The following is an 11,790-nucleotide window of genomic DNA, read 5'->3' as shown; positions in this document are numbered from 1 at the left end:
TGGTCAGTTTTTGCTTTCCGGAAATGTAGCTCCACCCTAACCCCTTCTAAGCGCACGACCTGGCGTTGCAGGGCCCATGCTGTTGTGTTGAACCTTGAAGTGGTGGCCAGCTTGCTTATCCACAATGCCCCAAAGTAGGTCACTAGGGTGGAGGCCCTAAGCAACAAGACCTCAAAATTGTAAAAACAGATGGTGTTGAAGTGTGTTATCAATCTCTCTAGAACTGGAAAGGAAATTGGAACCCTGGAATCCAGGTGGGGTGGGGACATCCACGCCCACTTACTTCAGAGAGTCACTTATTTCCAGTGACACTTTTAAGTAAATATGATTCGAATCGAGGTATTAGGATGTTATTTTAAGAAATCACTTCTATATTTTCAGGGTTTTTTAATGCCCTAGCCCACCCTAAGTCACTGAGCTAGTATGGGATAAGGGATCCAGATGAATTAATTTGTAAACTGCCCAAACATTTTATACTACCTTAACCCACACAGACAGAGGTGCTCTTACCCCTGAACTTCAGAGCCTAAGTCCAGAGTCTCCACAGCCTCTGGGCCCCCCTAAATCCTCTTTAGTCTGCCCTGGGTGGTATGGTCACCCGGCGGAGCATGATGATGTTTAATTTGCAGGGGAGGGGGCCCTCCAAAGGCCTTTAGGTCCAAGCTTCAAAATTACCTATGTAGACCTCTGTGTGCAGAGCATTTGCGCGCTAGTATTTGATTGCTCCCCTCACCCCCTGCCACATCCCCCCTCATCTCAGAGATTTCTCTACTCTCACCTTAGCTGCATGCTTGCTCCTCCTCCTCCATCCCATTGCTTCCATCCCTCTCACCCCTCTTGGCCGCAGCTGCAGTGTTGCTGGTGCCTATTGGCCAAGCTGTAGCCCTCTATCCCCAGAGACCTCCCCACCCTCACTGAGCCCCACTCCTATTCCTCCCCACAGGAGCAGCAGCATCAGTAGTTGACTGGGCCATTCCTCACTGCCACCACCGCCATGTCCATTTGTTCCCCTCAGGCCACTGACAGACCTGAGCCCACCCCTTGCCTGCCTGCCTGCCTGCCTCCACCAATGGCCTTGGTAGCCCCAAACAGCAGCAGTGGTTGACTGGGCCCTTCCTTGCTGCCATTGCCTCCATGGCCACTCATTCCCCTCAGGCTGCTGACAGGCTTGAGCCCATCCCTCTCCCTTCCTTCTTTCTCTCTTCCCCTTCTCTTCTCTCTCTCTCTCTCCTCCACTCGCAATTCCTCTGTCTTTCTTTGCCTCCCTTCTCTCTCTCTCTCTCCCTCTCTTCCTGAGTTAACAGATCTTGTTCCCTCATCTAATTCACACAACAGCAGCCTCCTTCTCCTGAAGGGGCTCTTTCCTCCCTCACGACGCCTCTCTTCGCAGACCCCTGCCTATCTATCTATCTATCTATCTATCTATCTATCTATCTATCTATCTATCTATCTATTCCTCTCCTCTGCAATCAAGAACATCTTCCAACCAGTAACAGTTGCATTCCAACTGACCTTAACCATCACAGGCTCCTCCTCCCTATCTGCATATGGCATTCCCACTGCTCAATCACCATGGTGCTTCTGCTTGCAAACGCTCATGAGAGCTGCCACGCACGGGACTAGCCACGGGTGCACCTTAGGGAATTATATATATAGATGGGATGGTATAGAAATGTGATAGACAGATAGATGGATAGATAAAATGAAGAGAAGATGTGGATAGCTTGTAGTTGCTGGATGCTTGGCTATTTGATAAAGACAGGCAATATTCTTTATGTTTGACCGAAGGTGTTATCTGTGCAACTGCTGGTCTAAATTTGCCAGCCTGTGCACACTTATTTGGGAGCAAGTTGCATGGAACTCAATAAAGCTTCCTTCTGAGTTGACATGCATAGGGTTGTGCTGCATGAGTGGTTGGTAGCTACACCTCACAAGATGGGTTGCACTTCACAAGGACTGGGGAAATTTGTTTGGCAGTAGCCTGACTGAAGGGACAGCCATCTGTTGGGGATGCTCTAGCTCTGGATTTCCTGCCTCAAACAAGGGGTTGGACTAGATGGTCTACCATGATGACCCTTCCAACTCTATAAGTAATGTACTTATAGGGGATGGATATGTGGAGTAAGGCTTCATGATACTTTTGGCAATGGCATGAAATGAGGCACAGGGACCTGCAGGGGGAGGAGGAGAAACTGCAAGCAGAGCAGTGATTTCATTAGCAGTCCCCCTTGCGGATTCCAGATATTTCTCCTTCATGTGCCATGTTCCACAAGACTGAAGGTCTGGCCTTCAGGCACAGCTTGTGGGTCAAGGAAGCTTCATCAGCGAGTGGGAAGGTGTCTTGTTCTCATGCACATAGCACCGGCAATATTACTATAACTAGCTGGGCCGGGCACAGAGCATATGTGCCTCTAGTTCTCCCCCCCCCACTGTTTTCTTCGCCTGCCTGCTGCTACCCCCCCCCACACACACACACCGTTTTGTTTCCCACCTTGCCGGCAAGCCTGTCCACCCCACCAACGCTTTCCTCTCCCCCTGCCGGCAGCTCGCTCACAAACACTCGCGAAAGCTGACACACATGGGATTAACAACGGGTATGCCTTAGAGAAATACATATTCTATGACTTCCTCACTCTGTAGGGTAAGAATTGTACAAATTGCTCCTCTGTGTGGAATCAGGCATTCACAAAGAGCACCCAGCTCACATGTGACATTATATTAACAGATCATGCCTAGATTGACATGTTGTTATTACTGAGGTGCGCTGTTGTATTCAGAGTGTTGTCATTTGATTTGATTTTATTTGAACTGCTTTGAGTGCAATGTATTGTGGGAAAGTGCAATATATAAATAAATAGCCTATGACTATTAGTGTACTTTATTAAAATTAGCAGTAACTTAAGTAACTAAGCACATACGCAGGTATTCACAGATAAGGGAGTGCTACGGATTACTCAGTGCCTCATGACTGAACAATTTATAGGTGGGCTGCAGCAATGTAATTCACCAGGCACCCTGTACACTATTTTATTAGCTAGAAAAAGTCATCAGTATCATCATCATCATTATTAATAATAATCAAATTTGTACACCACCCCAAACTTTCATCTCTGGGCAGTTTACAATTACATACAACCAGTAAAAAACATATACAAAAACTTAAAAACAATTTAACAATTTAAAAATAAACCAGAGATTAAAACCCCAAAATATTAGGAAGCTGAGAAAGCCTGGGTGAAAAGATGGGTTTTCAGGTGTTTTTTTAAAAATTGCCAGAGATGGGGAGGATCGTATCTCAGCAGGGAGCGCATTCCACAATCCCAGGGCAGCGACCGAGAAGGCAGTAACTGGAGACGGACCTCCTCAGATGACCTCAATGGGCGGTGGGGCTTGTAATGAAGAAGACGCTCTTTTAAATACCCAGGGCCTACGCCGTTTAGGGCTTTGTAAGTTATAACCAACACTTTGTATTTTGTCCGGAAACCTATTGGCAGCCAGTGTAACTCCATCAGTAAAGGAATAACATGGTTTCTCCAAGATGACCCAGAGACCAACGTGCCGAGTTCTGAACCAACTGCAGTTTCCGGACTACGTACAAAGGCAGCCCCGTGTAGAGCGCTGCCTTTACAAAAGTCAAGTCTGGAGGTTACCAACAGATGTACCACTGTTTTGAGGTCGTCGATCTCAAGAAACGGGCGCAACTGGCGTACCAGCCGGAGCTGATAGAAAGCATCCCTGGCCACCTCCTCAACCTGAGAAACCAGAGAGGTGTGAATCCAGAAGTACTCCCAGACTGCGAACCTGTTCTTTTTGGGAAAGTGTGACTCCCATCTAGAACAGGCAGATCAAAATCGTCTCTAGAATTCTGACCCCACACAATAAGTACCTCTGTCTTATGTGGAAATAAAGAAATACTGTGCCAGATTCCAGTAGCGACAAATATTATAGAAGCATCTAATTAAACAGCGACAGAATCTATATTATTGCTATGGATAGCATTTCTCTTAACATAATTTTCTTTTTACTGAGTCTTTCTTGTTTTGTTAATGTGCTGCTTGTCTGGTTTAGATCTTTGTTCCAGAGGGAGCACACAACAAATGAAATTTTGACTTCTGATAATTTGTTTTGTTTGTGCTGAAGCAGAATCGCTAATGGCTGCAAGTGATGGCACTGAGTCATAGAGAGGGAATTGTTAGTGAAATTCAGCACACTGCATCAATTTAAAAATCTCTTTTTAATTTAGTTCTTCAATATGGCATGGCTAATTATTTGATGTTATTTTCATCATTAATTTATTGCTTGCTGAAGTTATTAAACCACGATTTTGGCTTATGTAATCACACAGGAATAGGGTCAAGAACCAGAGTATGATCAGAGACCACACTATTATTCCACAAACAAACAAATGTCAGAATCATTGGACTAGATAGGCCTTCTGCCTGATGCAGAAGGGCTCTCTTTATGTTCCTTTCTAAAAGCAGGCATCCGGGTGGTTGAGTGCAATCATAAAATGCAATCATTTCAATGCTCAGATGTTTCCAGTATGCCAGTATAGCAATCGGCCCTCCCTTACCCTAAAGAGTGAACCAGAAGTGAACCCTGTCCTGACTGACAGGCTAAGGAACATCCACTCAGCACTTGGTGGGCGGGACCTAGAGGGCCTTGCAGCAGGAAGAGAAGTGTGTTTTTGTTCTCAGGAGCTAGGAGGAGGATGAGAGAGGACAGGTGGAAGGCTTAGTGAGGAGGAGCAATGGAGCTTTTGCTGCCTCATGGTCAAAAGCTAGCCTGAAGAATTCTCTCATGGAAAGACATTTGCAGACCTTTGAGAGACAGGATTGCAGGAAGCTTGAATTCTCTCCTGGAATTCGGGGTGAGTTTCAAGGGGGAAGGAAGCCAGGGTTTTGGCTTCGGAAAGGCTTAGCCAGAGAATAGTTTGTAGTTAGAGAGTGCGTTAGATTGCTTTTCTTTTTGTGCTTTGCCAATCCTTACAATTGTTCTAAGTTTGTTTAACTGCAACATAAGAAATGCTGAACCTGTGCCCAAGTCCATCCAGTGCGCTGCAAACGTCTCTGAAGACTCTCAAAGGTGCTTTTTGTATTCTCTTACGTTTGTGTTCTTTGCAACTGGGGACCACCATTTTTGAAGTGTGCTGCCCCAATATCATCTGAGGATGCTTTTTGAAGTATTCTTGCAAGTACTGAGTGTTTCTGTTACCTGTAAATAAAAGCTGAGAAAGTCTCAGATGGAAGCAGTCTGTAGTATTTTGAATAAAGTTTCCCCCCCTCTTTTTGATCTTTGTATTTTACCTGCCTCTGAGTGGATTTTTAACTCAGGAAAAAGGTGCAAACACTGATTGCTCAGTGTTTGATTGCTCAGCAACACACTCCACCAAGTGTGCTCATCACATGTAGGCTACAAATGGAAGGGTTTTTGGACTTTTCCCCTAGAAAATAGAAGGAGGGTCTCCCTGGACATTCACCCAAATCCAGGAGGTGCAACCCTGTAATAATTAGGGTGTGGTGGCAGTGAATTAGCTACTGAGGAAGCAGTTTACGTTTTAAAAAGGAACAGCCTTTGTTGAGCAAACATGGAAGGAATGATTCAGCACTTTTCTCCCCCCCCCCCACATGCACTTGCTCTGAGACAAAGCCTGGGATTAAATCCGCCACAGCCAGATTCATGGAATCTAAGCCACACCCTGGTCAATCAGGACCTTTCCATGCTTCTGGAGTGCTTCAAGGAGGGAACTATCACCAAGCATTCATGTCACAGGCTTATGCTACGGACAGATTCTTTGTGTTCAGGACACTTGCCCCAGTCCTCTACATCAATGGTTTTAATTGTTTTTGAATTGTTTTTATATTGTTTTCAGCACTATGTTTTAATTGTGTGTTTTTATGTCTTTTAAAAGTTGTTGTACACCACCCAGAGCTTCTGGATGGGGCAGTTTATAAATGAAATAAATAAATAAATAAATAAATAACATCTATCTTTCAGGAAGAGACCTATTGGGACTTTTATTCTGGGTTAAATACTGAAGGCTTAAAAGCATCAACAAATCTACAAAATTTCTTACATGGAACATATACCCAGAAAGTATGCACACTGTACACACCCAAAGGAAAACTGAGTGGGAAGGTCCATGAAAAATATATCCAAAGGCCAATTTTAGTGCTAGCATAGCATAGTATTTATTTCAGTCTTTGACCAGCATAATTTTAGTGCTATGAAAGGCACAATTCTGCCTTTACCAGAATAAAAGTAGTTGGCAACTGACATATTCTGGTTGACAAGATTTATTAATTTTATCTATAAGATAACTTCCACCTTTCCAGCTCCACACTAGAGGTGCTCAAGAAGGCCTACAATCAGAAACCATAAAACAATAATAAAGTAAGACCAAACAATACACATAAAATGTGTAGCATTAAAAACTAGCATTTACCCAAACCAAGGAAATCCTACACATCAGTATAGATTAAATGCTCCATGGAAAGAAAGGTCTTCAAATGGCAAACAACACTGGCAAAGTGGAGGAGTACTACCCTGTTTCCCCGAAAGTTAGACCTAGCAGTAATTTCTGATGTACCGCTAATTGCCCTAGTGCATTTTTTGGGGCTAAAATTAATATAAGACACTGTCTTATTTTCGAGGAAACACGGTAAACCACCTGGGTAGTGGAGAGTCTTACATCTCGGTTGTTGCAACAGAAAAGACCCTCTCATGCATCCCCACTGACTGTATTTCAGAAGGTAAAGGGATCTGGAAACAGTCCATCAATACTTCTGAAGGTAAAGGTCCATGCAAGCTGATCTAAGAAAACAGACAAATTCAGATGGGGAGAAGCAGGCCTTTAGGCACTTGTGCATTTAAGCCAGAGGTTTGCAACCTTGGGTCCCTAGGCATTGTTGGATAATAACTCCCATCAGTCCTAGCGGCTGGGTAGGTGACTAGAACACAAGTGGAGGAGAACTCAGCTCAAATCTGACAGGACCCAGCATAGGACTCATTTGAAAGCTTATGCAGTTGCAGTGAGTGCAGAAATTTTTTTATTTTTATTTTTTGGTCTGCACACATTGCATCCACAGGTTCACGTTCAGCAGAGCTATCCTAGGTTGTGATGAGTTTAATTTCTGCTCCTTCTGCTTTAAATCAGTCCCTGGAAATGTTCTGCTGTGACGCTTTTACTGGGTTTTTTGCGGACAAAATCTCCTGTATTCAGGCCAACTTGGACTCCACTATTTCTGCAGGGTCGGTGAAGGAGGTGTCCAGGAATCCCTCTTGCAGTATTAGATTGGATCAGTTTTAATCTGTGACTCTTGAGGATGTAGACTAGCTGCTTGGGGTGGTGTGACCTACCACTTGTTCTCTGGATCCTTGCCCAACTTGGCTGCTTCTATCCAGCTGGGAGATTGTTGGAGGTGGCCTAGTTAATATCATAAATACATCACTTAGGGTGTTTAGGGAGCCTCCTTGTGGAAGCAAATGGTTAGTCTGCTTCTTAAGAAGCCTTCCCTTGACCCCTTAACAATGGATAGTTATAGGTCCATCTCCAATCTCCCTTGACTGGGCAAGGTGATTGAGAGGGTGGTGGCCGACCAGCTCCAGGCAGTTTTGGAGGAAACTGATTATCTAGATCCATTTCAAACTGGCTTTAGAGCTGGCTATGTGGTGAGACAGCCTTGGTTGGCCTGATGGATGACCTCTACCGGGGAATTGACAGAGGGAGTTTGACTCTTCTGGTTCTTCTGGGTCTTTTGGCAGTGTTCAATACCATCGACCATGGTATCCTTCTGGATCACCTGGGGGAGTTGGGGATAGGGGGCACTGCTTTGCAGTGGGTCTGCTCCTATCTCTGAGGTAGATTCCAGACAGTGAAGTTTGGTGAAAGCTGCTCCTCAGAACAGTAGTTGTTATAAGGAGTCCCTCAGGGCTCTGTTCTGTCACCAATGCTTTTTAATATCTACATGAAACCGCTGGGTGAGGTCATCAGGAATTTTGGTGCTGGGTGTTATCAGTATGCTGATGATACCCAAATCTACTTCTCCTTTTCATCATCATCATCATCAGGAAATAGCACTCATCCTCTAAATGCCTGCCTACAGGCAGTAATGGGCTCGATGACAGATAACAAACTGAAGTTGAATCCAAGCAAGACAGAGGTGCTCATTGTAGGGGCTCAGAATTTGAGGGATGAGTTAGAGCTCCCTGTGTTAGATGGGGTTACACTTCCCCAGAAGGAGCAGGTACACAGCTTGGGAGTACTCCTGGACCCAGGCCTCACCCTGGTATTTCAGGCGGAGGATATGGCCAGGAGTGCTTTCTATCAGCTTTGGCTGATTCAACAGTTGCGTCCATTCCTTGAAGATGATGATCTCAAAACAGTGGTGGTAACCTCCAGGTAACCTCAGGTGGTAACCTCCAAGTTTGACTATTGCAATGCGCTATGCATGGGGCTGCTTTTGTACATAGTTCAGAAACTTCAATTAGCTAAAATGGCGGCAGCCCGGAGAGACCATATTATGCCTGTTTTGAAACAGTTGCACTGGCTGCCGATTTCCCAAACAAAATACATAGTTCTGGTTATTACTTTTAAAACCCTGAACAGCTTAGGTCCGGGTTACCTTAGACAGTGCCTTCTTCTACATAATCCCCTCTGCACATTAAGGTCATCTGAGGAGGTCCGTCTCCAGTTACCACTGGTACGTCTAGTGGCGACTCAAAGACAGGCCTTCTCTGTAGCTGCTCCTGAACTGTAGGATGCACTCCCTGCGAAAATCCATAATTTGAATTCATTATTGGCCTTCAGGAGAGCCCTTAAGACCCATCTGTTTGGCCTGGCCTTCAAGAGCTTTTAAACTGTGTTTGCCTGGTTTTCCAGGGTTTTAAAACTGTTTTAAATGTTTTAATTGTTAATTGGTTTTATATTGCTTTTATGGTTTTTTATTTTAACTGTTAAATGATTTTAATTGTTTTTATTTTAATGTAAACTGCCTTGAGCCATTTTTGGAAGGGCAGTATAGAAATCAATCACTCAAATGAACAAACAAACAAACAAACAAACAAATAAAATACACCGTCTGTGACCTTTTGCCAGAACTGTACAGAAAAACCCTATTGTGCTTTGAACTCAATAGGTCCTGCTGCCAGATTATCAACCTTTCATTGCAACAGGCCACTGAAAATCTGGAGTGGATGAGAGAGAATGCTTTCATTCAGCCCAGAAACATAATCTAAAGAAGATAGGCTTGTTCATACAATCTTTTGCTTCCAGGCTTAATGTGGGTTACCAACATTAATGTGGTTGTGTGAACCCATGCTAAGGTGGGAATCTCAGCCATAAAGCGCCTTGGCGTGGGTTCACACAACCATTTCAGTGTCGGTAACCCACATTAAACCTAGATTCACATGTTTGTGTGGTCAAGCCTGATATTTGTGCTCTTGATCAATCTTGATCCAGCACTAGTGATTCAGCCTGCTCTGGATGGAGCAGAAGGATCAGGTGCACAGTCTAGGACCTAACTTGGTTCCTACAGGGACAGGTGGCAGTTATGCCCATGAGTGTGTTTGCTCACTTTCACTATGTGCCGGCTGCAACTGTTTCTGGAAAAGGCAGAGAGGTACAGCTGACAAGTGTGTAGGAAAAGTGTCCTACTCAGGTTTGGGAACAACCTGGATAGATTGTAAGCTTCCAGGTTTTGGATGTGTGGGAGCAAACAACTAGGTAGGAGGAGGAAGTGATTGTGTGGGAGACAGGAGCTGGGTAGGACAGTGTTGTCCTATCCAGCTTTCATACCTAGCATTCAAACAAGGAAGGAGGAAAAACTGTCCTACCCAGCTCCTGAGGCTGTTCTCACATGCAGCCTAATCCAGGTAGGGATGCCCAGCCTGTGTTAGGCTGAGCATGAGAATTGCCAGGATCAGCCCCAATCCCGGTGGAGCAGCACCGCCTAGCCCTGATTCTTAGCGCAGCCGTTAGCCAAGGTTAAGAGAGCGAGCGCTCCCTTAACTCAGGCTTTGGGCTTGTATGTGAGCCAGGCTACTACTAGCCCAGCTGCACATAGAGACGGGTGCCTAGAGTGCCAATCTCTTGGGGCAATCTCCCAGTGCATCACACGTCTTGTGTGGAGCATTGTGGGATTCATGGAGGCCAGGACAACAAGTCCCAGCCTCTGTTTACCAGCACTGCTAGGAGCAGTGTGGAGATTCAGCAGTGCTGGTCATGTGGTTGTGTGGCTTGTGAACCGCCAGGCTGTCAGTGGACATCTCGAGGGAGGGAGGTTGAACTCTGCCTCCCCCCCGCCCGCCTGCGAGGTCGTGTGAACAGACCCCCTGTCTCCCACACAGTCACTTCTCCCTCGGTGGTGTGACTACCCAGATTAAATGCTGTACTTGGAGCTGTCTCTGAGGAGTGTTTGGAAACTTCAGTGGGAACAGAACAGCTGCTGTCAGACTTGACCACTACTACTTATTAGAATAATGTAACTTCCTTGATGTATATCTGCATTGACTTCCAGTCAGTTCTGAGTCAATTCAAAGGGCTGGCTATTGCTTTCAAAGCCCTAAATGGCTTAGGAGTTATGATGGACACACTCTACCTTATGAGCCAGCCCACTTCCCTTTATGTGTCTCACAATGTTTATCTGAGATATGACTGGTGGGAACATGGGAGAAGGCCTTCTCTGCTGTCACACCATGCCCCAGAAAACGTGTTTGGACCCCCAAGAATGATATTTCATGCAGAATAACAATTTCCTTTTAATCCAGCAGGCTTTGACCAGACAAGTACATTTCCTTGACTTTGTAGTCTATGATTGTGTCTTATCTGCAGCTACAGTTCATTTTATTTGAGGTGTTTTCTTTTGTTGTTTGGCTTTATTTGTTATTATGGATATATTTTATTATTTATTCTTTTAATATTTTATTTTATATTTTATTAATTTTTAATTTTTATATTCCACTCTTCCTCCAAGGAGCCCAGAGCAGTGTACATAGTTAGGTTTCTCTTCACAACAACCCTGTGAAGTAGGTTAGGCTGAGAGAGAAGTGACTGGCCCAGAGTTACCCAGGAAGTATCAAGGCTGAATGGGGATTTGAACCCTGGTCTCCCTGGTCCTAGTCCAGCACTCTAACCACTATACCATGGATGTGAAATGCCCTAAGAATCCATACGCAGACAGAAGAGTGAGACAGAAATGATTTTAATTTAAAAGATGAACTGAAAAGACTTAACAAGATCAATAGGGTGCAATGCTTTATATAAATCTGCCATCAGATAATCTGAGATGTAAATACCAGCTCAGTGCCATGCCCAGGTTAATAGCTAGAAACTCTAGAGCATCTTCTTGAAAATGATACCAGATTATTGAGGGTGATGAAATGCAAAGCAAACTGTGACGAGCTCCAAGAGGGTATTGACAAATTGTGGGAACAGAGATTCAGTGTCATTAAGCACAAAGTGATATACATTGGAAAAACACACACACCACACATAAACCTCTGTAGCTATATATCAACAGCTAATTGCCCCTTTTGCTATATATCAATATGGTCTAATCTGGCTGAGACTATCCAGAAGAGAGTTGTGATTATGGCAAAAAGCTCACTGAAAATGTCACAACACAGTATGCTGCATCAGTGAAAAGGGCAAATTCAGTGCTGGGAATTACTAGAAATGGGTTTGAAAATAAACAGCAAATATCATAATACTGTTATATCAATCTGCAGTGCTATCACATTTCCAAATTTTGTATACTTCTCATTGCGCCTTCTTTTAAAAAAATAATATCA

The sequence above is a fragment of the Hemicordylus capensis genome, chromosome 1 (genome assembly GCF_027244095.1).
Source record: "Hemicordylus capensis ecotype Gifberg chromosome 1, rHemCap1.1.pri, whole genome shotgun sequence".
Lineage (NCBI taxonomy): Eukaryota > Metazoa > Chordata > Lepidosauria > Squamata > Cordylidae > Hemicordylus > Hemicordylus capensis.
The sequence above is the reverse complement of the archived record's forward strand: the minus strand, read 5'-3'. Positions refer to the sequence as shown.